We start from the raw sequence: 27,413 nt of genomic DNA on the forward strand, positions 1-27,413 counted from the left end.
GAAAGACCCGCAGGGGATTGTGGGTAGAAGCAGCCAGGAGATGGTGAGGGTATGGACTAGGCAGAGTAGTAGAGTAAGCAAGAAGCAGGAAGGTAAAACCGACTGGATTTGCTGCTGTGCCGATGGAGGGTGCGAAAGAGAGGCAGTTAGTATGCCGCTGGGCTGGTGGAGTGCTTGCTCCCCAACACACAAGAGCTGGGCGTGGTGGGGCATGCCTGGAACCCCAGCACAAGGCCGTCCTCAGCTGGATATTGAGTTTGAGTCTAACCTGGGCTACATGAGATCTTGTCTTAAGGAAGTGGGTGGGGAGGCTGGAGAGATGGCTCAGTAGTTAAGAGCACTGCCTGCTCTTCCAAAGGTCCTGAGTTCAATTCCCAGCAACCACATGGTGGCTAACAACCATCTATAGTGAGATCTGGTGCCCTCTTCTGGCCTGCAGGCGTATATGCAGGCAAAAATACTGTATACATAATAAATTAAAAAGTGGCTGTGCGTGAGAAGAAACTTTCAGGGAGATGGGATACTCAGCGGGGTAACCGTTTGTGTGATGTTGCCACTACCAAATGGGAACAACAAGGGGACAAGGTGTGAGACGGCTTCGTGCAGCCAGAAGAGGCAAAGGTGGGGAAGAGGAGCTGGGCCAGAGTGGAAAGCACAGTTCCCAAAGTGGGGAGGGGCCGGAGAGGGTCCACCAATGAGGTCAAAACATTGCTGATGGTAGGGGGGTAGGGTTTGAGAATGGACCACGGGATGAACTGTGTGCAGGTCATGGTGACCTTAATTAGCAAGGGCAGGTGAAGACTATGGGCACAAATACCTGCTCCATCTGACTAGGGAGCTGACAGAAGATGCCATGAAACTTTTTTTGTTTTGTTTTTTGTTTGGTTTTTTGAGACAGGGTTTCTCTGTGTAGCCTTGGCTGTCCTGGACTCACTTTGTAGACCAGGCTGGCCTCGAACTCACAGAGATCCGACTGCCTTTGCTGGGATTAAAGGCGTGCACCACCACGCCTGGCGCCATGAAACTTTTAACTGAATTGGCCGTTGACATTTGGGGTTGGGCGCTGGCTGGAGGGGCATTTTGTTCCGTCCCTTTTTTTTTTTTTTTTTTTTGGTTGGGAGATACTTCAGTACTTTTATATCCCATAGCTATAGCTCAGGAACGGGGGTGAGGGTGGTGATAGCACAGGACAGACGCTCCTGAGCCATAACTTTTCCCCGCTTTACTGTAGGGCGCGGAGCATTGATCAATGTGTTTAGTAATTGTTTGTGGTTGATGTTCCCGTGAGTGGCTTGGCATTTATTTCCCCTTTAGGCGAAGTTGTTTCCCTCAAATACGCCCATGGAACTAGACCAGATCCATTTAATGATGAAAGAGCCTTGGAAAAAGCGAATCCCCTGACTTGGGTCCATGAGCCCTTGTTAGCTCTTATCACTCATTTGTAGGGGTGTCAGCCAAATCGATACCAGGGAGTTACTGTTATTGAAAGCTCAGTGTGCGTTTTACATGAATTATCTCTGCAAGCCATTGCTGTGATGTATGTGCTATTGATTATCTCAGTTTAATGAAGAAACCCGTTTCAGAGGTTAAACCGCATGCTCGAGTCTGCACGTGGGGAGCCTTGGCTTCAAACCAGACCCCGAGGTACCTTAGACTGCTCCACGCCCCTTTGAGGGGCTGTTATGCCCCAACTGTCACTACAAGCAGATGTTGGCACAGATAGTCTAAACCTTTTCTTCTTTTCTTTCTTTTCCTGCCAGGTTGAGCCCGAGAGTGTGTGTGTCCTGAGGCGGGAGCTCCCTCAATGATCGAGCCATAGTCCCTTCTCTGGGCTCCCCGCCCCCCCTCCCATCCCTACCCCCCCAACCCTCACTCAGGCCTTGTGGTACCAGCGGGGCTGGGGCAGCAGGGGGCGCTCTCCCGCCATGAGAGGCCAAGCAGTGAGGTCCCGCTCTAGGCTGAAGAGGCTCCCTTGCTGACAGCTCCTGTGCTCCTGGAGCTTGCTGCCCTGCTCGCGGTGGCTAGCAAAGCTATCTCACAGACTCAGAAGATCCTGCAGAGGCCCATGTGAAACCTACGCCCTGGTGGAAGGGTTTAGGGTAGTGTGGAGACAGAGGTAGGAGGTCTCAGCTCTTGGGTTGGGCTCAAAGAGAGGCACCAAGCTCAAGGCCCGGCCTCTGCCAGGGGTCCTAGGTAAATGGGTGCCTAGCTCAGGCCTGGGAAGGGGTGTTGAGGGTCCGAGGTCAGGGAGGCACTCAACAAACATCTGCTTTTCTTTTAAAGTTCCTGCTTGAACTGATTTCTTTCTAAGACTCCAGCTACTGGGACCAACTGAAATACTTATTTCTGGTTGGAAAACCGGCTTCCTGCACCGGCAGGAACACAACACAGAGAGAGAGATAAGCAGTGTGGCTTTGTGACACTGAAGGAGGTGCTGCTGCTCAGTGGCCAGCCTCCTCTGTCCCTTCCCCCAAGAAACCACTGACTCTTTGCTACTCTCATGTGCTGAGGGGCAACTGTCCCTAGGGGAGGCCCAGAAGCAAAGGGCAGCCATGTGATGGGCGCCTGAGTCCTGGTGCCACCACAGCTGTCAGCTGCATGTGACTGCTTCAGGTCTGGCCAGAGGCACTCCAGGCCACAGAGGGAGGGCAGGGGACACAGCTGCTCCTGCTGGGAGCTCAGCAGTCTGACTCTCTCAGATCTATAATACCAGGCCAGGAAGCAAAGCTGTGAGGGGAGTGGAAGGGCAGAGCCCCCCCCTCCCCTCCTCCTGCCCTCCCTTCCTCCCGCCCCCCCCCCCCATTTCTAAAGCATCAGCTTTGACCCCTGTGTCCTGTTGGCATGGCCTCATGGTTTCCTTGGAATGACTATAACCTGAGACTTCCAGAGGTGCCTATGGGTGGCGGGGAGCAGCTAGTGTTCCAGATTCAAACCTAGTTCTTGATTTGGGAACCATGGCTCCACTACAATGGCCTGCTAATGTGTTCCCAGCTGGGGGAGTCAGCCATTGAGGGGTATAGCAATCCCCAGACCCTGCAGATTCTTTGAATCCTTCTTCTTCTTCCTTTTTCTTTTCTGTTTGTTTCTTTTTCTTTCTTTCTTTCTTTCTTTCTTTCTTTTTCTTTTTTTGGTTTTTCCAGACAGTGTTTCACTGTGTAGCCTTGACTGTCCTGGGCTTGCTTTGTAGACCAGGCTGGCCTCGAACTCACAGCTATCCGCCCGCCTCTGCCTCCCAAGTGCTGGGATTAAAGGCGTGCGCCACCACTACCTGGCTTCCTTCTTTTCTTTTCGTTGGCTTTGTTTGCCTGTTTATTTGAGGTAGGACCTCACTATGAAGCCCAGGCTAGCCTTGGGTGAGATCCCTCCGCTCCGGCTGGCCAGGTGCTGGGATCCAGGAGTGTGCAGGCTCCTTACCCGGTGGAAGCAGCAATCTGCCGGTGTTCAGAACCACAGCTGCTCCAGCCACCCTTCACCAGCTAGGGCGAGCTGCCCTTCCGGTGGGTGAGAGCCGCAGAAATGCAAAAGTGAACTGCGCAGCAAGAGTCAGTCACCCCCTGAGTGTAAGAAAGGGAGCCTTGGAGGGGCTCGCCCTGTAGCTGAGGAGCTGCAGGCCCACGCGTGGGAGCCTAGGGCGGTGGGGAGACAGTTCTGGTGCCAACAGAAGAGAGGTTGTGATGGATCATCAAATGCACGGCTTCAGCAGTGGCTAATGTCCTGGGGAGGGACACATGCATGGCTCAGGGGGGGCCTGCACTGGTAAGGTGGGCATAGGAGGGACGCTGTCTTCCAGTTGTTCCTTGAAGGCTAAAGGCGCCAGACTCTAGGGAAGGGAGTGGGGGAAAACAGTGTCCTGTTTGGTTTGGAAAACATAACATACAAGACCCACTATTCTTTCCCAATGATTCCAGGTCACTGCTCCTCCCGTTCACCATGACGCCCAGAACAGATTGTTGAATGAATAAGAATGACATCTGCGAGCACCCGCTGTGCTCCAGCGGCTGCACAGGACGCCTTAGAGACAGTTCGGATATTTTCAGCGCTACTTCCTGAAGGAGCGCCCTTTACTCTAATCTGTATCGAGGGATGCAGAAAGCATAGATGCCTTAGCCAAGGTCAGGAGGCCGAGTCAAGGCAAGGTCGGGCTTTTAGGTCCACTCTGGCTGACTCAGAGCTGAGGGCTGAGAGCTGCAGACAGGCCCCATCTGCAGCCCCTTCTAAAGGCTGCCTAATCCTCCACCTTCAAGCAACCTCATTGCCAAGGGAGTCCAAACTAGTGCAGAGATTGAGAACTGACTTCCGTATCATTTTGTCTTTTATTTTAAAAACAGTTTTATTGTTATCTATTTTTATTACTTTTAAATTCCCCCCCCTCTCTCTCATGTGTGTGTGTGTGTGTGTGTGTGTGTGTGTGTGTGCGCGCGCGTGCATGCCTGTGGGTATATGCTCATGAGTGGAGGTGCTTGCAGAGTCCAGAAGGATGTGTTAATTCATCTGGAGCAGGAGTTACAAGGAGTACTGAGCCGCTTGATGTAGGTGCTGGGACCTGAACTTGGGTCCTCTTCAAGAGCAGTATATACACCTAATTGCTGAATCATCTTGTCAATCTTGTTTTTTCCCCCTTCTTTTTCTCTTTCTTTCTTTCTTTTTTTTTTAAAGATTTATTTATTTATTATTAAGTATACAGTGCTCCACTTTCATGTACCCCTGCAGGCCAGAAGAGGGCATCAAATCACATTATAGATGGTTGTGAACCACCATGTGCTTGGTGGGAATTGAACTCAGGACCGGAAGAGCAGTCAGTGCTCTTAACCACCTCTGAGCCGTCTCGCCAGCCCCCTTCTTTTTCTTTTTTTCTACTCTTTCACCAGTCCTTTTTTTTTTTTTTTTTTGTTGTTGTTATGTATCAACTCATGTATATAGGCACGAGTGCCGATGCCGGAGTCACGAAGAAGGCATTGGATCTGGGAGCTGGAGTTACACACAGCTGGGTGCTGGGTGCTGGGGACTGAACTCTGTAAGAGCAGGATTTGCTCTTAACCACGGAGGCAACCCTCACGCCACACCCCTCCCTCTCCCCCAGGTAATGGGAGAGATGAACAAACAAACATTATGGCTGCTAAGAGAAAACTATATTATGCCTGAGCATGCCTGAAGATTTCAGAACTGGGTGGATGGTCTGAGTAGAAGAACTCCCTCAGGAGGCAGGGATCCTAGTCACCCAAAGGTTCCTGAAGAGAGTGAAGGAGTTCACACTCCCCAGGTTGCTCCTCTATGCCCCCCCCCCCCAGGCAGGGTTTCTCTGTGTAATAAATAGCCTTGGTTGTGCTAAACTCACGTTGTAGACCATGCTGGCCTCAAACTCACAGAGATTCACTTGCCTCCGCCTCCAGAGGAATATGGGATTCATGGCGTGCGCCACCACACCCCGCTTGGTTCTCTATTCTTGACCCCAACTCCCTCCCTTTGCAGATGCTCATGGGATTCTGTCAAGGTGTTGTTTATCTCCAGCACCAGAGGCAGCAGGTGTGGGGAGAGGCCAGCCCTGCAAACCCCTAACCTCCAGGTTCTCTCTCAGTAGTGGAGGACTGCGCTGTGGGCACAGCACTCAGAGTCTCTGTAGCTCCAAACCCCTTGGTTTCCTGACCCTGTGCATGAGGCAGTTCGTACCTGCTTCCTGTTCTGTCTTCATGGCCTCAAGGATCTACTCGGTACCTGTGTTAGTCTAGTCTGGCTTCAAGAAGAACATAGACTGGGTGGCTTCTTCATAACACACTTCTCTTGGCTGCGAAGGCTGAAGCGTTCAAGATCAAGAGATTCAGGGTCTCTTTAAAGCCAGCTTCCTGGTTTATACACAGCTGCCCTCTCACCACGTCCTCCCATGCCTGAAGGAAGAAGGAAGAAGGAGTCTTTGAGGTCTCACTCACAATGGCACTGTCATGGAGCTCTATTCCCAGGACCTAGACAGTTCCCCAAAGCCTGCTTCCTGAGACTATCACAACATGGACCAGGGTTGTCGATTTGATGGGGGCAGGGGTGGGGCTGGGGAGTGGGGGAAGGGAGGAGCACGTAAATATTCAGTCACTGGCAACACTCTTCAAAAGCCCATAGGATTCAAAGTGATATGTGAATTCTCCCTTACAAAAACCAAACAATGTTCTGGCAAGAAATATACAGAAAGAGGAAGCATATGAATGCCGAAAACAAACAAACAAACAAACAAACAACCCAGGAAGCCTGCTTTGCCAAATATAACTGCTGTGAATCTGGGGGTGATCTGGTCAAAATGTTAATGTCTTAATAACTTCGATGAGTCGGTTCTGGTGGTGCACACCGCTAATCCTAGCACTCAGGAGGCAGAGGCAGGCAGATCTCTGTGAGTTCAAGGCCAGCCTGGTCTACAAAGTGAGTAGACAGAGAAACCCTGTCTCAAAAAACCAAACCAAACCACCAACCAAAGCCCCCCAAAACTAAAAACCAAAAACACAAACAAAAACCTTCGATGAAAGTGTAGAGAGCCTTGCAGCCCGCTCCCTCGCTTAGATCTCCTCAGCCCCTGAACTCACTGTGGACATTATTTTAACCCCCCTGAGCTAGGATATTCAGCAGCCTTACCTAATTGCCGTAGCCCCTACACATCTTGCCCATCTCGGCGGCTCTAGATTCTAGACCACACCGCAGTGGAAATGTTTGCTTGTACAGGTCGTTTGACATTTCAGTTTATAGCTCAGATAGGTTGCCAGAAGCAGAACGCGGAGGCCAAGAGTGGGAATGTGTCTGAGGCTCTTAATACATTTTTCCAGATTGCTCTCCAAGTGGGTTGGGTTAATTTATATCTTATTAGGACTATATAAGAACATTAAACACGGCACACCCAATCAATATTTTCTTTTAAAAAAAAAATCAGTTTTTACCTGCCCATGTGTACTCTTCTTGTTAAACAAAGCCTTGTGAGTAAGGTCAGAGTTGCTTTTGTATGGCTCCCTCCTGCTGCCCTTCTACTCTGCTGGTTTCCTGGTCCCCAGTACACATTTGTCCAGTACAGCATTTGAAATATGGTGCCTGCTGATGTGTGTGTGTGTGTGTGTGTGTGTGTGTGTGTGTGTGTGTGTGTGTTTCAAGACAGGCTTTCTCTGTGTAGCCTTGGCTATCCTGGACTTGCTTTGTAGACCAGGCTGACCTCGAACTGACAGAGATCGACCTGCTTCTGCCTCCCGAATGCTTGGATGACAGGCATGTTGGCATCATACCTGACACACACACACACACACACACACACACACACACACACACCACACTATTTTCCTTCTCTTGCAGAAAAGCTTGCATACTTTCTGTGAAGATCCAGGTGGCAGGAATGTTAGGTTTTTTAATCTGTGCTGCAGCTAGTAAAATGAACCCTGCTAGTGTAGCACGAGACAGCACAGGAATTACACAAGCACATGAGTGCAGCTGTGTGCCAATAAAACTTTATTAAAAACCATAACCAACCAGATTGGATTTGGCTTGAAGGCAGTTGCTGACCTCTGTTCCTTAGATCCAGGGCCAGGTGGAGCTCCAGCCCCTGGAATGGCCTATGTAGGACTGCCCTTGACAGTGACTAGGTGGGAGGGCTGGCTTTTCCATACTGGATTGACTTTAGATGAACAGGGAGGGCAAGAAGCCGCCAGTCTCCACCATTGCCTCTGTTCTCCCTGAACTTTGGCCTTTCAGTTGGGAAGAAGGGGCAGAAAATGGCAGACCATTCCCTGGCGACTCGAGTCTTTGAGAATGGGAACTGACAGAGCAAGCATGGCCACGCTCCTCTGCTCCTCACCTTCAGTGGATTCCCTGAAACAAATCTTTCCTCAGACAAGATTTGTCTGAGGAACAGAGTCACGGGCAGGTGAAAACAATGCCACTGCTGGGGCTGAAGAGTTGGCTCAGCTGCTGAGCGTGCTTACTGACCTAGCAGGGGTGGAAGTTCAGTTCCGAGCACATATGTATCTAACTCCAGCCCCGAGGGATCCAAGGCTGTCTTCTGGCCTCTGAGGGCAGCTACATTCCCATGCACAAACCCACACACATATATACATAACTAGAGATAAAGATGAATTTTTAAAATGTCATGGCAGAGGAGTACCAACAGGAAGTGTGTGTCCAGCACCTCCCACGCCCCGGAGAACCATAGACTCCTACAGAACTCACTGGTGCTCAGGCAACACCGGGGTTGCCAAACAGTGAGCTCAGGGCTGGGGCCACTCCTGTTTCATGGATGATGCTGTGGCTGGCTGTCGAAGGTCGCCAGGATGGTGCTACTAGGAGGTGGTAGAACTTTCAGGAGGTGCAGTTTAGAAGGAGGTTCTTGTGTCAGGAGGATGGGTCCTTAGAGGGTGTTGGGGGTGGCAGCCTTTCGTGTTCTGCCTTTGTCTCCTGGCTGCGAGGAGAGTACCTCTGCCTGCACTTCCTGTCACTGTCATACAGCGCCCCTCATTGGGGGTCCAAAGCAATGGGACCTCACAAACGCTGAGCTAAGGAAAATTTTGGTTGATAAACTATTTACCTCAGGTTTTTTTTGTTAGAGTTGTGGTAAGCCACTCAGCACAGAAAAGGACACAAAAGAACAAAGAGATGAAGGGAACAAAGGCTCAGAGCTGGTCCTCCTTAGCTCAGTTCTAGTGACAGACACTCTGAGTTGTCCCCTCCGGCCAGTATCCATTCTGTGCTTCTCCTTTACTGTCAGGCCCCTGGACAAGACTCCTAGGTGACAATACAGTTTCCAGACTCCCTTTCAGCTGTGTATAATCAATGAGATACGAACAGAAGTGCGTTGGCGATTTCTGTTTACCCCCTACTTGGGATGTAGACGTAATGTCTGGAGCCTCAGCAGCCATCAGGAAGCCGCCTTACCGACAGAAGGCACGCGTCTAGGCTGATGGAATGAAAACATAGAAACGTGGCTGCCTTACTCTGAACTCTTCCTTTCTTTTAAGAGGAGAGAGAAATAAATCTCTATCTTGTTCAAGTTATATCGATCAGGTGGCCTTTGCAAGAAGACAAATGCAGCTCCTAAGTGTTAAAGCCTCAGAGGGCACCAGAGCCTATAGGGCACATGAGCTTTGCTCAGAAGGGTCCATCTGGTCGGGTCCAAAGGCTGCTCCTTCCCTGTCTTCTAACCTGAGGCCTCAGATGTAATGGGTGGAAAGGACTGACATGTTTGCCAGGGGTTGGACAGCAGTGGAACAGAGGTAGAAGGGAGGACGTGAGGCAGAAGGAGGATTTTCCTTACTGACATTGAAACAACGGCTACAAGAGACCAAACTGTGGGTTGGAAACAGATGAGACAGCACGACCATTGGATCCATGTGGGTTGATGACCTCTGGTTGGGGGAGGGGGGGTGTCCCCTGCACGCTCCCTTCCTCCACTGGCCCATGGACGTGAATTCCCGGACAGTGCTAGTACAAGGGGTAGGGCAGATAGAAGAGCGCGGAGACCCAATGGATCTGTACCACTTTCCAGTGAGTGAGCAGCTAGCCAGGGCCACTTGTTTCCAGAAGCACGGATGGGCTCAGGTTTGTGCCGTGAGGCCGGCCCACTGGACACAGCTCTAAACCAGTTGTCTCTGTGAGACGGAACACATTTGCATCTGCTGCCACCTCCGTTCTCTGACCTCCACGAGTGAAATGAAGGGTTTGTGGGGCTGGAGAGACGGCTCTGGGGTTAAGAGCACTTGCTGTCCTTGCAGAGGACCTGAATTCGCTTCCCAGCACCCACATAGTGGCTCAAAACTGCCTGTAGCTCCAGTTTTAGGGGACCTGAGGCCCTCTTCTGGCCTCTGAGGGCACTGCACACACATGGTGCACATACACCCATACAAACATGCAACAACATTCATACATGTAAAAATAATATAAATAAATCTTAAAAAAAGAAAATAAAAGAAAGCGTCTCTAGCCATCTGTGGTGACACATGTCCTTAATTCTAGCACCCAAGAGACTGAGGCAAGAAGGTCTTGAATTAGATGCCATCTTGGGCTGTAGCATGCACCTGTTCTGAGCCCCACCCCACCCCCCTCATGCCCGCACCAAGTCCAAATGGCAAAGGAAGAACATTCTTTTGGAGCTTTGATTTGTAATTCTACCAGGAGCTACGTACACAGCCCTCACTGACTCAAAAAATGGCTCTCTGAAGTGCAGAAGTTCACGTGCATGCTGTCTGAGGCTGGGTGCAGAGTGAGGCTACCTGGAAGCCGTTTCTGTCCATGGATGAGGACCCAGAGGCGGGCCTGGCTCTGAACAGATGCTAAGGGAAGAGTCCTCACGAAGCCTTTGGAAGAGGCCGGCACTTGCTTGACCTTGAAAGAAAGTCACCGCGGGGAGGCTCCCCACCACTGTGTCCTTGTCCTGATGAGTATAGCAGCAGCTCCAAGGTTCCCCTCAGACGACTCCCTATCAAGGCAATCTGCAGATCCCACCCCCCCCCCGCCCCCGCCCCCAAGTCGGCCTATCGGCTGCAAAGATAATGTAGGTATTTTCAGCCAGCCCAGAGCCAGAAAGATAAGGGGGAGAAGAGCGGGAGAGAACTTGATTGAATGACCGAGATAAATTTACTGTACCACAGGAAATCGAAATGCAAAGCTCAGGATGGGGGAACAAGTGAAATATTTAAAAAGACAGAGAGAAAAGGGATGGGCAAGCTTACCCCTTCCTCCCCTGATCTCGTGAATATTGTAAAAGATAATAGGGTAGGGAAAGGCCCAGAATAGAAACTAGCCATTAGGGGAGACGGAATGACAGGGTCTGGATTACAAATGGGAATATAATTAAGGAAGGAGAAGAAGGGAGAAGGGTTTGGGGTTGGTCTCCTTGGCCTCTGCTTTCACTTGGAGTAGGGCCGAGAGAGCAGGCCTGTCTGCGCTGTGGAACCCTTTCTCTTTATCCTCTCTGCCGTCTTGAGCCCTTGGGTGGTAGGAAGGGCTACGGCTTAGACTGGCCCATTGCCTTGGCTGCTGTGACGGAGACCCATAAGAACATAAGTCGTCTGGGTCATGTAGGAGTTTGCTTTTCTCATGTGTAACAGTTTAAGCTGAGTTCTCCTCCCAAGATCCTTCCATCATCCCTGGGTGTTGTCTTCAAGGGCTGTGCCCCCAGAAAGGGACAGAGCTCAGAGGAAAACACAGCCGCACGTCCTAAGGCTCAGACATGGTACCTCTTACTCCCATTCACATTCTCTCAGGGACCTGCACCCATTAGCTACAAGGGGCAGCTGGGAAATGTAGTTTTGGCTACACGCTCAGGGAGATGGGACTAGGATCTTGGAGGGTGAGCAGTGTTGAGGAGCCCAGAGAACGAGTTGGAACCAAGGGTTGGAAAGGCTAGGGTGCTTGTGGGCAGCTGACAGTGAGACCCTGGTCTTGGAGAGAGCTGCCCATGGCTCCATGTGGACTTCTGCCCGCGGTCAGAGAGATTAACTGCAGACCTCCATCAGGACCCGTGGGGTCTGGCAGCAGATGTGCTTCTCTGTGAGGACGTGGAGCATCAGTTGGCGTGTCCTTACAAGTGATCAGCCCCCACCTGGCTCCTCTAAGCAACCCGGGCTTGCAGCAGGAGAAAGATGCCCGTTTCCCCTGATCATCAATGGCAGCAGCGTCTTGGAATAAGTCTCCCTCCCTATCCTCTCAAACTGAGAGGAAAATCAGGGACACAAGGGGGGCATGTTAAGCAATCAGTGGCTAATGGAAGGGGTAACCCTTCAGGATTGGACATTCAGGCTCAGGTACAGAGTGAAGAGGCATGGAACACAGGCCACTGGTTGCAATCAGCAGCAAGGCAGGGGGCTCTTTCTCAGAGCAATGGGAGGGGGAATTAGTGGTTTCATCCATCAGGCCCTGTCAGCTTAGACCCAGTCTGCTCTTCCTTTTAAGGGCCTGGGTTACATGTATGTTAATTACCAGGCTCGGTTTCCAGAGCCCATAGCTTAGGATCAGTCTTTACAGTGGTGTCTTTTCCCCCACAGTGTGGTCACCTTTGCAATCAGTATATCTATCTTGACAAGGGCTGGCTGCTGGACAGGGCAAATCTGACCATTTCGGCCACCTTCTGCTTTTAAGGACAAAAATCTATGCATAAAACTTTTCAGTGATCCAGCTGGCCACGGTGGTGAACTACTGTAATCCCAGCACTAGGGAGGCACAGGTAGGCAGATCACTGTGAGTTCGAGGCCAGCCTGGTCTACAAAGTGAGTCCAGGACAGCCACCGCTACACAGAGAAAATCTATCTCGAAAAACCAAAACCAAACCAAACCAACCTTTCAGTGATCCACAGGCCACTCCTGTTGCTTACCAACCACCCCACACCCCATCGCTCATCAGCCTGCCAATTCTTTTTAAACAATGAAACCATTTTCTTTCTTCAGATACAAAACAAGGCCTCAGAGACCCTGACTCAAGTCAAGAGGCCTGAGCTCTCTTGGGGTCTCTCTGAAGAGCTTCTGTAAACACTACTGTCCCCAAGAGCTCTCCCTGGTGTGATCCAGAAGCAGGCTGCGAGCTTATTTCTCAGGAACATGCCAGAGAGTACGTGTTTGTGAGAGGGCTACATTAGGGTCCCCAAAATTGCCGTTCTGCTGGGTCTTCTAGGGGAGGAGTCCGGAGCTAACTCTTTGGACTGCCTAAGGGACATCAGAGCTCGCCCCTGGCCTTGTTTTGGCTCATCACTGTAGTCTTATGTAGACACAAAACCCTAAGAAAACTACTTCTTGATTCCCACGAGTCCACCTCATTTCCTTCCTCTCTGGGTTGTACAGCTTCCTGGCAGGACACTTTCTCATCAAGCTCTGTACTTTCAAAGGTGGAGCACAAAGCTCTCTCTCTTTTTTAAAAAAAATTGTATTTAAAAAACAGAGTTCATGTTTCACCCTCTCCATAAGTCATGCCCCAAACACAACACACACACACACACACACACACACACACAGAGAGAGAGAGAGAGAGAGAGAGAGAGAGAGAGAGAGAGAGAGAGAGAGAGAGAGAGAGCGAGCAGCAGCAGCAGCAGCAGCAGCAGCAGCAGCAGCTGGGAAATATATAGTAACCAGGCAATTGACTGAGTGGGCTGGGCTTGCCAGAAGGCAGCCATGGGCCCTCTTCAGTCCTGTGCACATCGGCTCTCTGGATTCAGGGTCCCCACCTCTTGCTTTCTGACTACTCCCAGGTATTAATTAGGAGCCTTATTTCTCTGGGTAATAAAATGCTAAGTTCCAGGCTCCTCTTAAGATCTTATGATGTGTGTGTGTGGCCTGTGGGTATGGGGGTGTAGACAGCCCTATCATTTTTCTCCTTTGTTCTCTTGTCTTCCAACCTACCATGGTAAAAGAGGCTGCCTGTCCATGCATGCATTGTATGTATGTTCACGTAGGATGAGGGGACCTTTAACAGGCCAGCCAGGTGACAAGGATGATGCCACATGTATCCTATCACATTTCTCTTCTTGTTTTGCTTGTACGTGTTCATGTATGTATACATACATCTGTGCAGGTATGCTTATGTACATGTAGAGACAAAAGATCAACCTTGAGTGTCAGTCATTGGGAGCTGCCCACTTTGGATTTTAAAATCCGTCTTTCATTAGGATTTGCCAAGTGGGCTAGAGTGGCTGGCTAGTGAATCCAGGGATTCACTTGTCTCCACCTCCCCAGGGCCACCACGTCTGGCTTTTTCTCCTGGTCCTTCTTGGACATTCTTAGGAGATGTCATCATAGCTCCCCCTTGCCCCCCAAGACTGTCCTTACCAAGACTGAGTATCTCCCAGCTGCCCAGCTGTGGCAGCTCATTCACAGCTTTGTTCCTCAGTTGTGGTCCCTTCACTTGGCCCTCAGGGAGTGTCCCTGACGCTGGTGTCCACCTCTGGCCTCTAGCAGGGGATATCTACATCTGGCCCGCGGGACATTGTTTTGTATCCTTACCCACACCAAACCTTGGGAGTGTAGCTCCCTGCCTCGCCCTGCTTCTGTCACCGTCTATGCGAGCCACCTCAATAGTTGCTGTCTTTCCCAACATGCTTGTGCCCGTTCTCTGTAGCCCTGTTCATGCTTTCACAGCATCCTCTGTGATGGACAGGAGGCCAGGGATGGCTCAGTGCCAGGTGAACTAGAAAGCAGCCTGGTGGTCCAGCAGCCTGTTCTTCTGTGCTCCTGTTGCTGTCACTTGGACTTTGAGCATGTTCCCCAGGACTTAGGTGATAAAATTTAATCTCTATCCAGAGGCATTCGACAGGGAAGACTATCAGAGTACAGTGTTCAGAGGTTGGTGGGCGGGGAGTCTGTGGAGGGGTCAGGATTAGAGGAGGTCCTAGGATAGGAACCAGGACTGACCATTGGTGGTTTTAGGAGAAGGAAAGACTAGGTGTCATACAAGTGCAGCTTCCTGTCTCTCGCCACTCCTGACCCAGTGGTGTCTCAAGACTCTTCCTACACGAAAGCCACCAACAGATGCAGCCCCTCAACGTGCAACTTCCAGAAGCACGATGTCAAAGAAACCTCTCTTCTTAACACAGTTACCCAGCCTCAAGCCTTTCATCTTAGTAACATAAAACAGAACAATTCCCCCCCCCCTCACACACACTGTTCTTTAAGTAGAAACACTGAAGCAAAAATCTCATTGTGATATCCATTATGGTCTCCAAGTTCACTTCAATAGAAGGGCACAAGCATTCGCAATACGCTTTATTCCTCCTCCCATTCAGGGGTGCAGTCTGGTTCTCCATCTCTAGGGTCTGGGTTGTCTGTGAGCCTTGCTTTGCTCACTTAGAATGGGACAAAGGGATGGGTGAGCTAGGCAACACTGGGGCCTTTCGTATCCTTAGCTCCTCCCTTCTTCCTTGTTTGTTGCTTTTTTTTTTAATTACTTACTTATCTATTTGTTTGATTATTTGAGTTTGAGACAGGGCTTCATGTAACTCTGGCTGGCCTCGAATTCTTGGCCTTCCGGTTTTGACCTCTCAAGTGCTGGGAGGTGCTGCCCCGAGACTTCATCCAGGAAGCAGCTGAAAGACCACAGGGGGAGAAAAAGGCCCACCACCACCCAGCACTGGTCCATGTGAGGGAGGGCTTCTCGGATCCCCAAGCTTGTCAACCCTCCCGCTGAGCGCAGCTGTGCGAGCCAGACCAAACAAAGCCAGCCTAGGAGCAGGCCACCAGCCAACCGGAACGTGAAATAAAAGTTGTTTTCAGTCACAAATAGAATATGATAAATAATTAATGGATATAGTATTAAATGGGTAAGTGCTGGGCGGCTTGTTAGGCAGCAGTGGGGACCTGAGGCTGGGGAGTGTCAGAAAGGGGAAAATAGGGGCTGGAGAGATGGCTCAGAGGTTAAGAGCACTGACTGCTCTTCCAGAGGTCCTGAGTTCAATTCCCACAGCCACATGGTGGCTCACAACCATCTATACTGTGATCTGATGCCCTCTTCTGTCATTCAGGCAGACCACTGTCTACATTAATAAATAAATAAATCTTAAAAAAAGAAAGAAAGAAAGGGGGAAACGGCCACTGGTATGGCCCTCACACACCCACTGCTCAGTATCTCATTTTCTACCCACATTTCCCCAATGTTTTATCTTGGAAATTTCCAAATATACATAAAAAGCAAACATTCTGTACTCACCGTTTAAATTCTGTTAGTCAACATTTTCTGTGAATCTACTCGTTTACCAATCTTTTTCAGTGTGTTTGTGTGTGTCCACTCCACAGTGCTTGCAGGGGTCAGAGGACCACCTCAGGTGCTGGTCCTTGCTGTCCACCTTGCTTGAGTCAGGGTCATTTCGTTGCCACTTCGAGAGTTTCCGGAGATCCTCTTGTCTCTGCCTCCCCCATCCTGCCTCAGGAGGCCTGGGGCTATGGATGTGCCTGGTCTGCCAGGCTTCCCACGGGTTCTGGGGCTTGAACTCACGTCCTCAGAATTGTGTGGCAAGCGCTTAACCCACTAAGCCATGTGTTCACCCTCCCCCTTCTCGTTTTTTGGGTACGTTTCAAAACTGTAAACATCAGTCCCTTCACCCCCAAAGAACATCCTCATGCTAGGCATGATGTTTTCGGTGGCTGTAATATTATAATACCTAACGTGTAATTTTGTACCTTGCTTTATTCAATTATCATGATAAATGAACTCATTTAGATGTTATGAAACCCTTTGTGAAATTTATTTTTAATGGTAGATAATATACTAAGGAGATGCACTGCCATTTATTCTGCCGTATTATGATTGTTGGATACTTATGATTTTTCTGGTTTCTCCTCTGTTATTATAAGCTACATATCAAACAACCCTCATTTCCAGGTAAAGGAAAAGGGCCAGAGGGCTTAAATGACTCATCTGAACTGCTCTGGGATACGAGACGGTGTACCATTCTCGTTAAATAAAACATTTCTTTCCTCTGATGGGAGGGAATTAGATCACCGTGAAGAGCTTGCGTCCTGGCTCTGCAGACAGCTAGCTTCATCTGTGGTTAGCTGTCCGCCCTGGCTGAGTCCCGCCGCCTCTCACCCTCCTTGCCCAGCTGTACACCCTGGGTGACTCCCCAGCTCCTGTCCTTCCTGTGAACTGGGAGTTGGGACCGCCCTGTCTGAGAGTGCCCTGCGCATGCCCTTCGCAAACAGCATTTTATCCACATCCGTGAAGCTTTAGTTTATGTGCTGCCGAAGCGAGCCCACCATGAAGTTTTAGAAGCAAAGCAAAGTTTCGAAATACCAACGTGTCACACACAAGAGTAAATGTAAACAAAGCTGGTTTCATAACAGTGCACAAGCCACGACAGTTCCGGAGCAGAGCCCTTTGCTGACACAATGTAACCACCTTCTTGGGAGACCCACTCAGCTGCTTCAGATGCAGCCACTGATCCCAGTTGTTTTCAACAGCTGCCCAGGTCAGGGTGCTAGCTGATGGTTACAATTTAAAAAGTGTGTGTGTACATGTGTGGGCATGTGTGTTGTGTGTACATGTATGTATGTGTGTACGCACATGTGTGTGAAGTCTGGAGGACAATGCTGAGTGCTATTCTCAGGCTTGCTGTCTATCTCCCTTTGAGACAGGCTCTCTCACTTGCTTGAAGCTCATTAACTAAGTCAAATTAGTTGGCCACCGAATCTCAGAATCCGCACTGTGCTATTCCCACCCCCAGTCTCTGCTTCCCCAGAGTGGGATTGCAAACAGGCACAGCTACCATACCCAGTGTTTTTAAATGTGTTTTTAGGTATTGAGCTCAGGCCCTTGAATTAGCAAACACTTTATCCGCTGAGCCATCTCCTGGGTAGTCCAGGTTGGCCTTAAACTTCTAGTACAACTGAGGATAACCTGGGATCCTTGCTTGATCTTTCTGCCTCTACCTTCCAAGAATTCAGAATATAGTTGTATGTGGTCCTTGGGATTGAACCCAGGGCTTTGTGCGTGCTAGGCGAGCACTCTACCAACTGAGCTACATCACCAAACCTAGTTGGTACCTTTTTTTTTTTTTTTTTTTGAGCCCAACATACCAATAGAGACAAACCCAGACAATGAACTGGCTTTTAGTCCTTGGTTAACATTTACTTTGGTCAGGAAACCAATGTGGCGTTTGAAGATTTTTGAAGTTGTCTCTGACAGTGATAAAACAAACCCTAAGCAAGGCGCAGAGGGTGAGGGTCCCCAAAGCAAATGTCGGGTGCTGGGGAAGAGAACCCCTCAGGGTCAGAGCTGTCTGTCTTTGTATAGGCACAGTCAGGCCGTCAAACACTCAGCCTTTGGTGGAGAAACAAGGAGATGAGAAAAATGGGAGAAACTTGACCTCTGCAACGGAGAGGGGGCTTCGGTCACAATGGGAGACGGCTTTCCCCGGGCCTAACTTGGAGGTGGATTATGTGGGTAGGAAAGGCAAGTCTTTCAAGAAAGTCCAGGCAGACATGGTGGCACGTACCTGTGACCCCAGCACTTGGATGGTGGTTGCAGGAGGATTGCAAATTAGAACTCAGCCTAGACTACTAATGAGACCCTGTGTCCAAAAAAAGCCAAGGGCTGGTGGGTATAGCTCATGGCACACTACTTGCCTGGCGTGTGCAAGACTTTGTGTTCTAGCACTAGCACTAGCAAAATGTGGGGTGTGTGTGTGTGTGTGTGTGTGTGTGTGTGTGTGTGTGTGTGTGTACAGTGTGGCTGGGAGAAATGTCTCATTTGTCTCATGCACCTGGAGTCTAATGATTCCTGACACTCTCACCAAGGCTGTTCTCATCATCTTTGTGGTCACTCTTAGCAGCAGCCATGCAACCTAAAGCTGGGGAAACAATGGCTCTTTATGGGACTCAGGAACCTGCCAGGCGGTGGGAATCCCACGGCTTGCATGACACATGGCTCTTCTTTACCCTTCTCTTCTTGAATCCCAAGGAAAGGAACATTCTGGGCTCCCTTTTCCCTTCAATGTTTCCTCAGAGAACGGAGAGGCCCGAAGCCTCCTTCCTGTTAGCTGCTAAGGTAGGAGCACCATACCTGTTCTCCATCCTCTTCTTGCAAACAAGGGGACAGCCCAACCGGAGGCCAAGTAGGTATGGTCTCCGTGTCAGGTCTACCTCTCGTTCTACTCCTAGTAAAGGTGGAGATGCCACCCACCTCAAGTCATTTCCTCAAACTGTGTGGCTCCCTTGACCAAGTCCAGCAGGACTTCCAAGACTGTAAGCTTTTTTTTTTTTTTTTTTTTTTTGGTTTTTCGAGACAGGGTTTCTCTGTGTAGCATTGGCTGTCCTGGACTTGCTTTATAGACCAGGCTGGCCTCGAACTCACAGTGATTTGCCTGCCTCTGCCTCCTAAGTGCTGGGATTACAGGCGTGCGCCACCACACCTGGCTCAAGACTGTGAGCTTTAAATAGTGACAAACCCAAAACTTTGCAGAGTTAATTACTGCTCTCAACTAAGACGTTTTTTTTCCTCTTTCTTTCTTTCTTTCTTTCTTTCTTTCTTTCTTTCTTTCTTTCCTTCTTTCCCCCAGATTATTCAGGGTTCTGAGCAGTGCAGTGAGGGTAAAGTCAGGAAAGAGAGATCAGTGTGAATTGGCTGGCTGATGGCTAATGGCCTTTAGATTGTAGAGATTGGGTAAACAGATTTAGCCACTGATTCAACATATTAATTGTTTGTTAACCTTTGTCTAACCTTTAGGAAGCCTCTGAACGTGTGGATTTTAAATCCAGAGTACACTTGAGGTATTCCCAGGACACAGCCCATTTTTGCAAGGTGTTAAAACTCATTAATGTTCTGTTGAAGCTGGGCAGGAAAGTGGGGGGGGGGAGCTTGGGGGAGGAACAAAGCATATCAAATAGCGAACTAATCAAGCAAATTAATGTATGCACCAGGCTCTCTCCCAGGCTTGCAGAAATAGCCATTTGTTACCTATATAAGCTATAATTACATAAAACGCAAGCGATTGCAGGACAGAGTGTGATTTAAGGGTCGAGAGAGCAAACGTAATAACAATAGTGTGATCCTAATAGCCGTCATCACTCTAATAACGCTGGCCCCTGGCTAACGCTCTCATTTAGGGATCTCAGAGCATGTTAGCCACGTTAATTAATCCTCTCGCCCTAAGTCTTCGAGGGCTGGTAGAACCATTAGCCTCTCTCACCTCAGGTGAGGGCAAACGACAACAGAGCTGGGAAACTGAGGAAAGGCTGTGAAATCCCGAGTCTCATCCTATCCCTCTGCCTCTGTGTCCCAGCCAGCTGCGGGCTTGGCTCTGTGACTTTTGAATGAGGAGATTGGATCCCCATTTTAAGTAGCAAAAGCATTTAACCCTTCAACCAAGACTCATCAGGCAGGGAGAAACCAGGAGGCTGTTCATCCGACTCAAGGCAAGCAGCTTCCAAACCTCTCCCAAAGGTCTTGCCTGACACTTCAAGCCCTAGAGAGGCAGGGTTTGATTCTGTGGGTCCCCTTGGCTTCTCCATTGGGTCACCCAGGACCATTTTCTGGTTAACATCCCATGGACTGAAATGCTGTTTTGTTTTGTCTGTAATATTTTGTGGTCCGAGCTGACAGAGAATGCAGGTCCTCCCGTGAGATTCAGACTGTCTTCCCCAACCCTGGCGATCGCTGCGTTTTATGTTTCCATGAAGGATCCTTATGTTTCCATCTGGTCTCCCAGAATACCAAGGTCCTAGCCTCCCTCTACCCAGTTGTCCCCACAGCCTGCTCAGGTTAGTCAGTCATCTAGATGTACTGCCAAACAAGGACTTGTGGTAGCGTGAGGAGCCCCCACCCTTGCCTGAGTGGAGGCGTGTTCTGGCAATGCCTGGCGTCTTTCCTACACCAGGCTCTCTCTCCCGTTCTCCACTCACCACCTGGAATTGCATAAGGCCGGCCTCAACTCTTCCAGCTGTCTTTGTGATTGACTGAGCCCCGGGCTTTGCTTGCAAGCACCAAGCTGTGTCTCTGTCTTCTCAGCCTCTCTCTGGCTCTGTGATTTCTGGCTTTCAGCTGCAGGCCTTAGCTCCCAGGTCACAAAGGAAGAGACGGAGAGACATTTCTCCTACTCCAACATGTGGCAGCAGTGGAGGCCTCATTGCACGTGGCCAAGTGAGAAGTCTTACCTTCTAGACCCTCAGGGAAGGTCCCCCAAGAAAGCAGCGATTCCCTCAGCCTCTCTAACTTGAGGCACGGCAACCAGCTCAGGAGGCTACAACTGTTTCAACTCTCCCTGTCCCTATCAGTCACCAAATTGAGACCTTCTTCTATTCACACAGCTGACCATCACTACTTTGAATTTCTTTCTCTCTTCCTCTGTGGCAACTCCCGTGTGTGTGTGTGTGTGTGTGTGTGTGTGTGTGTGTGTGAGAAACAGGGTCTTGCTAGGGAGGCCAAGCTGGCCTATGTAGCTCAGATTGGCCTTCAACTCATGATCCCCTGCTTCGGCCTCCTGAGCATGCTCTATATTAAAACCTGAAAACAACTACAAAACTACACACACAGGAACTCACAAACAAAACCATGAGACAAAATGAGACCAAACAAATGAAAATATGCAACTGGTCAATTAATCAAACAGCAGCAACATAAAGGAACAACAAAGGGGGGAAAAGCCCCACAGATGTAGAAAGAATCACACCTTACAAACTTGTGGTTTGGGTATGAAATGCCCCTCACTGTCTTATGTGTTGAGTGCTTGGTTCCCAGCTAATGACCGTGTTTTGGAAGACAGAACTAGCTGATCGTATTCCTGTCTGCACACACAGGAAATGCACAGAGAGAACAGGAAATGACTCGAGGCTGTTAAACCCCCAAAGCCCACTGCTAATGGACAAGGCTTCACCTCCAATAGGTTCCACAACCTTCTCAAGCAGTTCCACTAACTGGAGACCAAGTGTTAAAATACATGAGCCTGTGGGGGGGGGGACATTTCTCATTCAAAACACTGTTCTTACTCAGGACTCACACCTACAAGTCCTGGATTTCTTCCCCAGTGAGTCTCTGGTATGCACCTTCCCAGCCCAACCCTAGCATGCACACACTAGGATCGCAGCTACATCTTAACCCCAAAAGCTTAGGACGATGCCTCCTCTCACTTTGAGGCTACCAGCTATGAGCAACTAGTGCTTGACATGTACCCGGCGCTCACTGAGACTCACTGTAAGACTCACTTGTATCAGACTAGAAGTCTCAGCATAAAGAGGAAGAACATAAAATGTTTTACTAATTTTTAAAATATAAGTTATATGGCTGATGGTATTTTAGATATATTGGGCTAAATAAAATATATTAATTTCACTGGTTTCTTTTTCATCTTAAGATGGCACTAAAGGATTTTAAGTTATGTAAATGGTTATAGTTAACCTTGGGCTTCTCTTGAGCACTGGACTGGAAACTCAGAAACTCAGAATTCTATTCTCACTTGCTGAGCATCTCCGAATCATCACTTCTCAGTTTCCTAGAAGAGATGCTAAGGGTCTCTGTGAGACTCTCTCGGTCCACCGGAGGTCCTCGCTGATAGGTTTGTACCCTGCTCTCCCAGACTGATTTCCACACACCTCTTTTTGCTTTTCACGTCAGCACTAAACATGCTGACTGTTGCAGCCTGCCTCTGAGAGCTGAGAGCTCTGCTGAGGGTGTTTCTAGCCTATCATTGCTTCAGCGACAAGAAGGTATGCCACGTGAGAACAAAACCCTGCGACAACCAGGACCTGTTTCCCCTTAGATATCCCACCCTGGAGATGTTTCTCGAAGAGAGGTACCCTGTGGTCTCAACCTCTCCATCGTTGCCAAAGGGCAAGAGGACCTCTCCTCTTCCACTGGCTGGGCCCAGAGTTCAGCTCCTCTCTGTTATCTGAGTGACAAGGACACGTAACAACAAGGCTCTGCCTGAGCTGTTCTGTTTCTCAGTTTGAAGATCCCGCTCTCACCCTCCTTGGTTCTCTGCACTATTTGGGTTTTTCTACTGCTCTCTCCAGCCCTTTTCCACCCTTGAGAGATACTTAGAGACACTTGGTCTAGATTCTAGACCAAGAATGACACTGGCCAGTCCTGTTTATTGAGTGATGAGCACATCTCAGTTAAATCTTTCATCGACTCTGTGGGGTAGGTCCTAGAACCCCTCCCAGCCTATGCCAGAGGAAGCTGAAGCTTAGAAAATGGCAATTATAATTATAAATTATAAGATAAAATGAAATTATAAACACACACACATACACACACACACACACACACACACACACACAGAGAGAGAGAGAGAGAGAGAGAGAGAGAGAGAGAGAGAGAGGAGTTAGGCTTGATTAGACTCCAAAGCACATGTTGATAATGCAACAATGGAGCCGGGCATGGTGGCACATGCATTTAATCCCAGCATTCAGCAGCAGGCAGAGGCAGGTGGATCTCTGTGAGTTCGAGGCCAGTCTGGTCTATAAGTGAGTTGAGGACAGCCAAGGCTACACAGAGAAACCCTGTCTCGAAAAACCAAAGGGGGGGAGGGGAAGAAAATGCAACAATGTTGTCAAGTATAAATTTGAAACTTGAAATTCTATGAATGATGTACAGACATCTTCCTTCCAAAAATTAACAGACTGTTAAGATACTTCCCCTCACCCCACCCCCCTGCAATCCTCCTCCTGCTGTCCACTTGCCTAAATCTTCTAAGGAGAAAACTTCTATGCATTTTGCTTTGTTTTGTACCCTTGGGGATTGAACCCACAGCCCCACACAAGCTAGACAAGCGCTCCACCACTGAGCTACCACCTCAATCCTGCCTTTGTACTATGACGTATGTTAACTCACCAGCCAACATTTAAATACTTAAGTGGTGTTTTTGTTTTTGTTTTTGTTTTTGTTTTGTGGCACATACAGCATCGTGTTATGTTCATTGTTTTCTGATGCTGTCTCTCCCCTCTAATTTATATCTTAAAGATCTTTCTACGTAAGTAGGTACAGGCTGGCTTAGTCATTATCTCCTCCATGCTGAGCATGCACTTCTATCAATGAGCTACATTCCCAGCCCATTTAAAAACAATTATAATTTCTTATTGTGTGTGTGTGTGTGTGTGTGTGTGTGTGTGTGTGTGTGTGTGTGTGTGTGTGTGTGTGACATGGGGCATGGGAGGGAACACGTCACGGTGCTCACATGAAGGTCAGAGGACAATTTTGTAGAGTTGGTTCTCTTCTTCTACCTTTGTGGGTTCTGAGGATCAAACTCTGGCTACAGGGCTTGCTCGGCAAGGGCCTTTACCCACTGATCCATCTCGCTGCGCCCTCGCGCCCCCCCCCCCCCGTCCCCATTATATTTTAATAACTGTAGAATATTCTATCAGGCACCATCATTTCCCTAATGTCGCATGAACACCCTTATCCGTGTTGCACCCATCTATAGCTTTGCACAGATCTGAACCTTTGCTGTGGGGGTCGGGACCCCTGGGCCACAGGGGTTACACATTTACGTTTTTGATCAACATGGACCCGGTGCTTTTGAAAAGGCCTCTGCTCCTTCTTCCCTGACACTCCGCGAGATGCCAATCTTCCCGTATCTTCAGCAGATGTATGTACAAATCCCCACCAGCCTTCCTTCCCACCCTATTTTCCTGTCTTAGGACCCTCAGACCTTAAATTTCCTGTTATTCTGCCACTTTGACCACATCATTTTCCTAGACGGGGGTCCGTCTTCTTGGATGACAAGTTGTCCCCTGCAATGAGACGTCACCAGCAGCCACTGTTTAATATTTATTGAGAGCCTGCTGTGTGCTGGGCCCACACAGCATCCCAAGACCTTTGGGAAGAAAACATGCAGTGATTTGAAAGGCACAGATTACTTAATAAAAAGCGACAGCCCCATCAGAGGCCACAGGGGCGCGCCGTTGTTTCCCTGGACGTCTGTACGCTCCCGGTGAAGCAGGTGGGGGTGTTCCCTCCGAGAAGCCACATTAAGGCAGCAGCTGGTCTCCTACAGGACGTCTGTGCAATTCGATGGAGCTCATCACTTTCCGGTCTATGAGCAATTAAATTGCACCAGGAAGCCCTGTGTCCTTATATCATCCCCTAATGACTTGGGCTGCGGGAGGTAGATGCAAAGAGCCTACCTCGGGTGTGCAACTGGCAAAGTTTCACCTTGTTTCAAGGGCCAGCCAGTCAGTGCAGTTCCAATTTGTCCCCCCTTGCCAAGACCAGAAAGCAACTGGCTTTGTCTCTGCACCTCTGGAATTAGGCAGCCTTTGAACACCCATAACAGCTTGCAGATATGGCCACCTCCTTTTTTCTGTCTTTTTTTTTCTTTCTCTCACTCTGATACCTTCAACCCAGCCCCACTCACACTCTTGCTCCCCCAACCCCCCAACCCCCAACCCCCAAAGACTTTTGTTCCTTCCAGTCCCATCCCAGGGCCTGTCAGATTGCATTTTTTATTGCATGGAGACAAAAAACGCCATCTGGAGCCCCTGGTCTACGGACTGCCTTTCCCAGGGTCTCCTGCCAGGCCCCCCCCCCCCCGCCCCCATTAAGAGTCACCCCCCCACCAGCCCTCGCTCTTTATTTTTTTTAACCCCTCCCCTCCTCCCTCCTCAGAGCTGGTGCCTTTGTCCCTATGTTCTCCTCACACTGTCACTGAGGTCCAGCTACCTCGTCTTGGTGGAACAATGCGGGCCGTCAGCTTTTATTAAGCAAGCCGAGGAAAAAGCGCCGCGATTTCAGGTGGCTGAGCGCTTACAAATTCTTCCTTTGATTCTTACCAGCACCGGGTTTCTTCCCTGCTTGCCCAACAGACTCATTTTGGCTTGTAACTATTCCTCTTTGCTTTTATTCTTCTCAAACCATCAGCTCCCAAACTAAACAGCCGGGTGAGACACTTTGCAAGGTCACTGAGCCAAGGACACAGCAAAGGTGAGGCTTGGCTGCAATCTCCTCCCTCTCCTAGGGGGAAACCCAGGCACGAGGGTGGAGAGATCTGAAAAGAAACAGAGGCTGTCTCCCCCACGCCTCCCCCCCCCCCCACTCCAGTCTGGGCGGGGTTCCAGGCTTGTGTTTGCAGTTTAGGGCTCCATGCACATGTGAGCATGCGTATGCTGCTCCTATAGGGTTGACACTCAAGCTCAAGAGGGCTCTAGAATCCAAGTGTGCAGAGAAATGTGCCCAAGCAAGGCCCATGACACTGCTCCCGGGCATGAACTTGCCAGGCACAAAACGAGCTCCGCCCTCTCCCCCTATGCTCAGATGGGGCAGGATGCAGAAGTGACAAGTGAGTGTCCCTGTCAGGAGTGTAGGAAGCCAATGCATTAGAGGAAGGCCTGGCAGACAGCAAGTCCCAGTGTAGGTTTCAAACCATTTAAGTAGGGACCCTGCCCCTTGGGAGGCATGTGGCCTTGGGCCAGATTGGGCTCAGCGGACTGTATCCATTTCAAAGAGTGCATAGTGAAGACTGACTGAGGGAGAGGTTGGGCAGAAAGCTTCCCGCGTGACATTGGTTCACCGGATTGGTTCACCGGAGCTGTCAATCAGTGCTGGCAAAATGGGTTACAAGCTCTCATCTGTATCTGGGCTCCAGGCTCCCCTCCTGCCTTAACTCCTGCTTGGTAGTGTTTATCTAATCCACTGCGGCCTCCCGAGAGGAAATGCTCATTCTCGGGTAGGCAGGGGGCGGGGAGGGACCAGTTCCCCAACAGGAAGATGGGGCGGCGGAGATCCTCCACTGGACCATTGTCGGACCATGTGTCCTGTGTCGTGTCTCTTCTAAAGTTGGCTCTCCATGGATGGCTTCCGGGTTGCAAAAAAGATCAGTAAATCCAACATAGGGTCCTCAGACAGGACTCAACCAGGCTTCCAACTTCAGTTTCCAGAATGGCTTTTAGGAGGGTGGGCAGCAGGGGTGGGGTGGGGTGGGTGGTCGGTGGGGTGGGTGGGAGAGTGGGGAGGTGGGGGTTGGGGGAGGGGGAGAGGTGCTGGTGGGAGGTAGGGGTGGGGGTTTGGAGAGGGGGAGGGGTGGGTGGGAGGGTGGGGACTGAAGGGGGGAGGGGGGAGACTCCTTTCAATAACCTAACAATTGGCCTTTAGATCAGAAGCCGGAACCTCTCAGCTGACGTGAACCCGAGTTTGGCTTTGAGCCCGACTCATGCCGGCACTCGACCAGGGGCCTCCGTGTGCGAGTCACTCTGTGAATGTCTGTCCAGGGCTGAGCACCTGGCTCACCCTCCCAGAGGCCTCCCGTGTGGGGTGAAGCAAACTCACAGCCCCCGATCACATACGTTCTCCGTCTACTTCTCAAAAGTCCTGTGAAGTAGGTTTTATTACCCTCATTTCACATGAGAATAAATGGAGACTCGGAGAGTTTAAGAAGCTAGCCCCAAGGCCTTGGAGCCAAGCGAGGAGCCAGGATCTTCCCTGGAATCTATCAAATCCAGGCCTGTCACTTCACACCAGTACATCCAGCAGCCTTTAATTAATCACCTAATAAAGACGGGCGTGATGCCTGTCAAGTTTCGCCGGCAGTTGACGTCGCCCCCACTTTCACAAATGATCAACCAGCCTGACCGCGATGCTACATGCAGGACTCCCCCCACAAAGCCTCAAAGAATGGCTTTGAGGACCCACCTCCCACTAATGATCAGAAGCTGCCTCCGGGAGCAATCCTTTTTAAAAATGAAGCTGTCTCGGACTTGCCGCGGACAAATATGGCCAGAGTTGCCTCACAAATCTTTCTTCAAGGAGCACAGGGTGGACGCATTACACTGTGTAGCCGGTGCTGATGTTGCTGACTTATTTGGGGCCCGGAAGGCCTGTGTGACTCCGCTTTGAAAGAAAACAAGGAACTTCCCCCTGTTTCCCATAAAATCGCAGTAGGAAAACACGTTAGCCTGCGTGGGCCTTGGGAAGTGATTAAAGGGACCCAGGCCTGTGAGTAAGCCTGGAGTTTCACATGTTCCTGCCTGCTGTAGAAAACAGCCCTCCCCCATCTCATAGG

This window comes from Acomys minous (assembly GCF_964271855.1).
Source record: "Acomys minous genome assembly, chromosome: 12".
In the NCBI taxonomy this organism is placed as follows: domain Eukaryota; kingdom Metazoa; phylum Chordata; class Mammalia; order Rodentia; family Muridae; genus Acomys; species Acomys minous.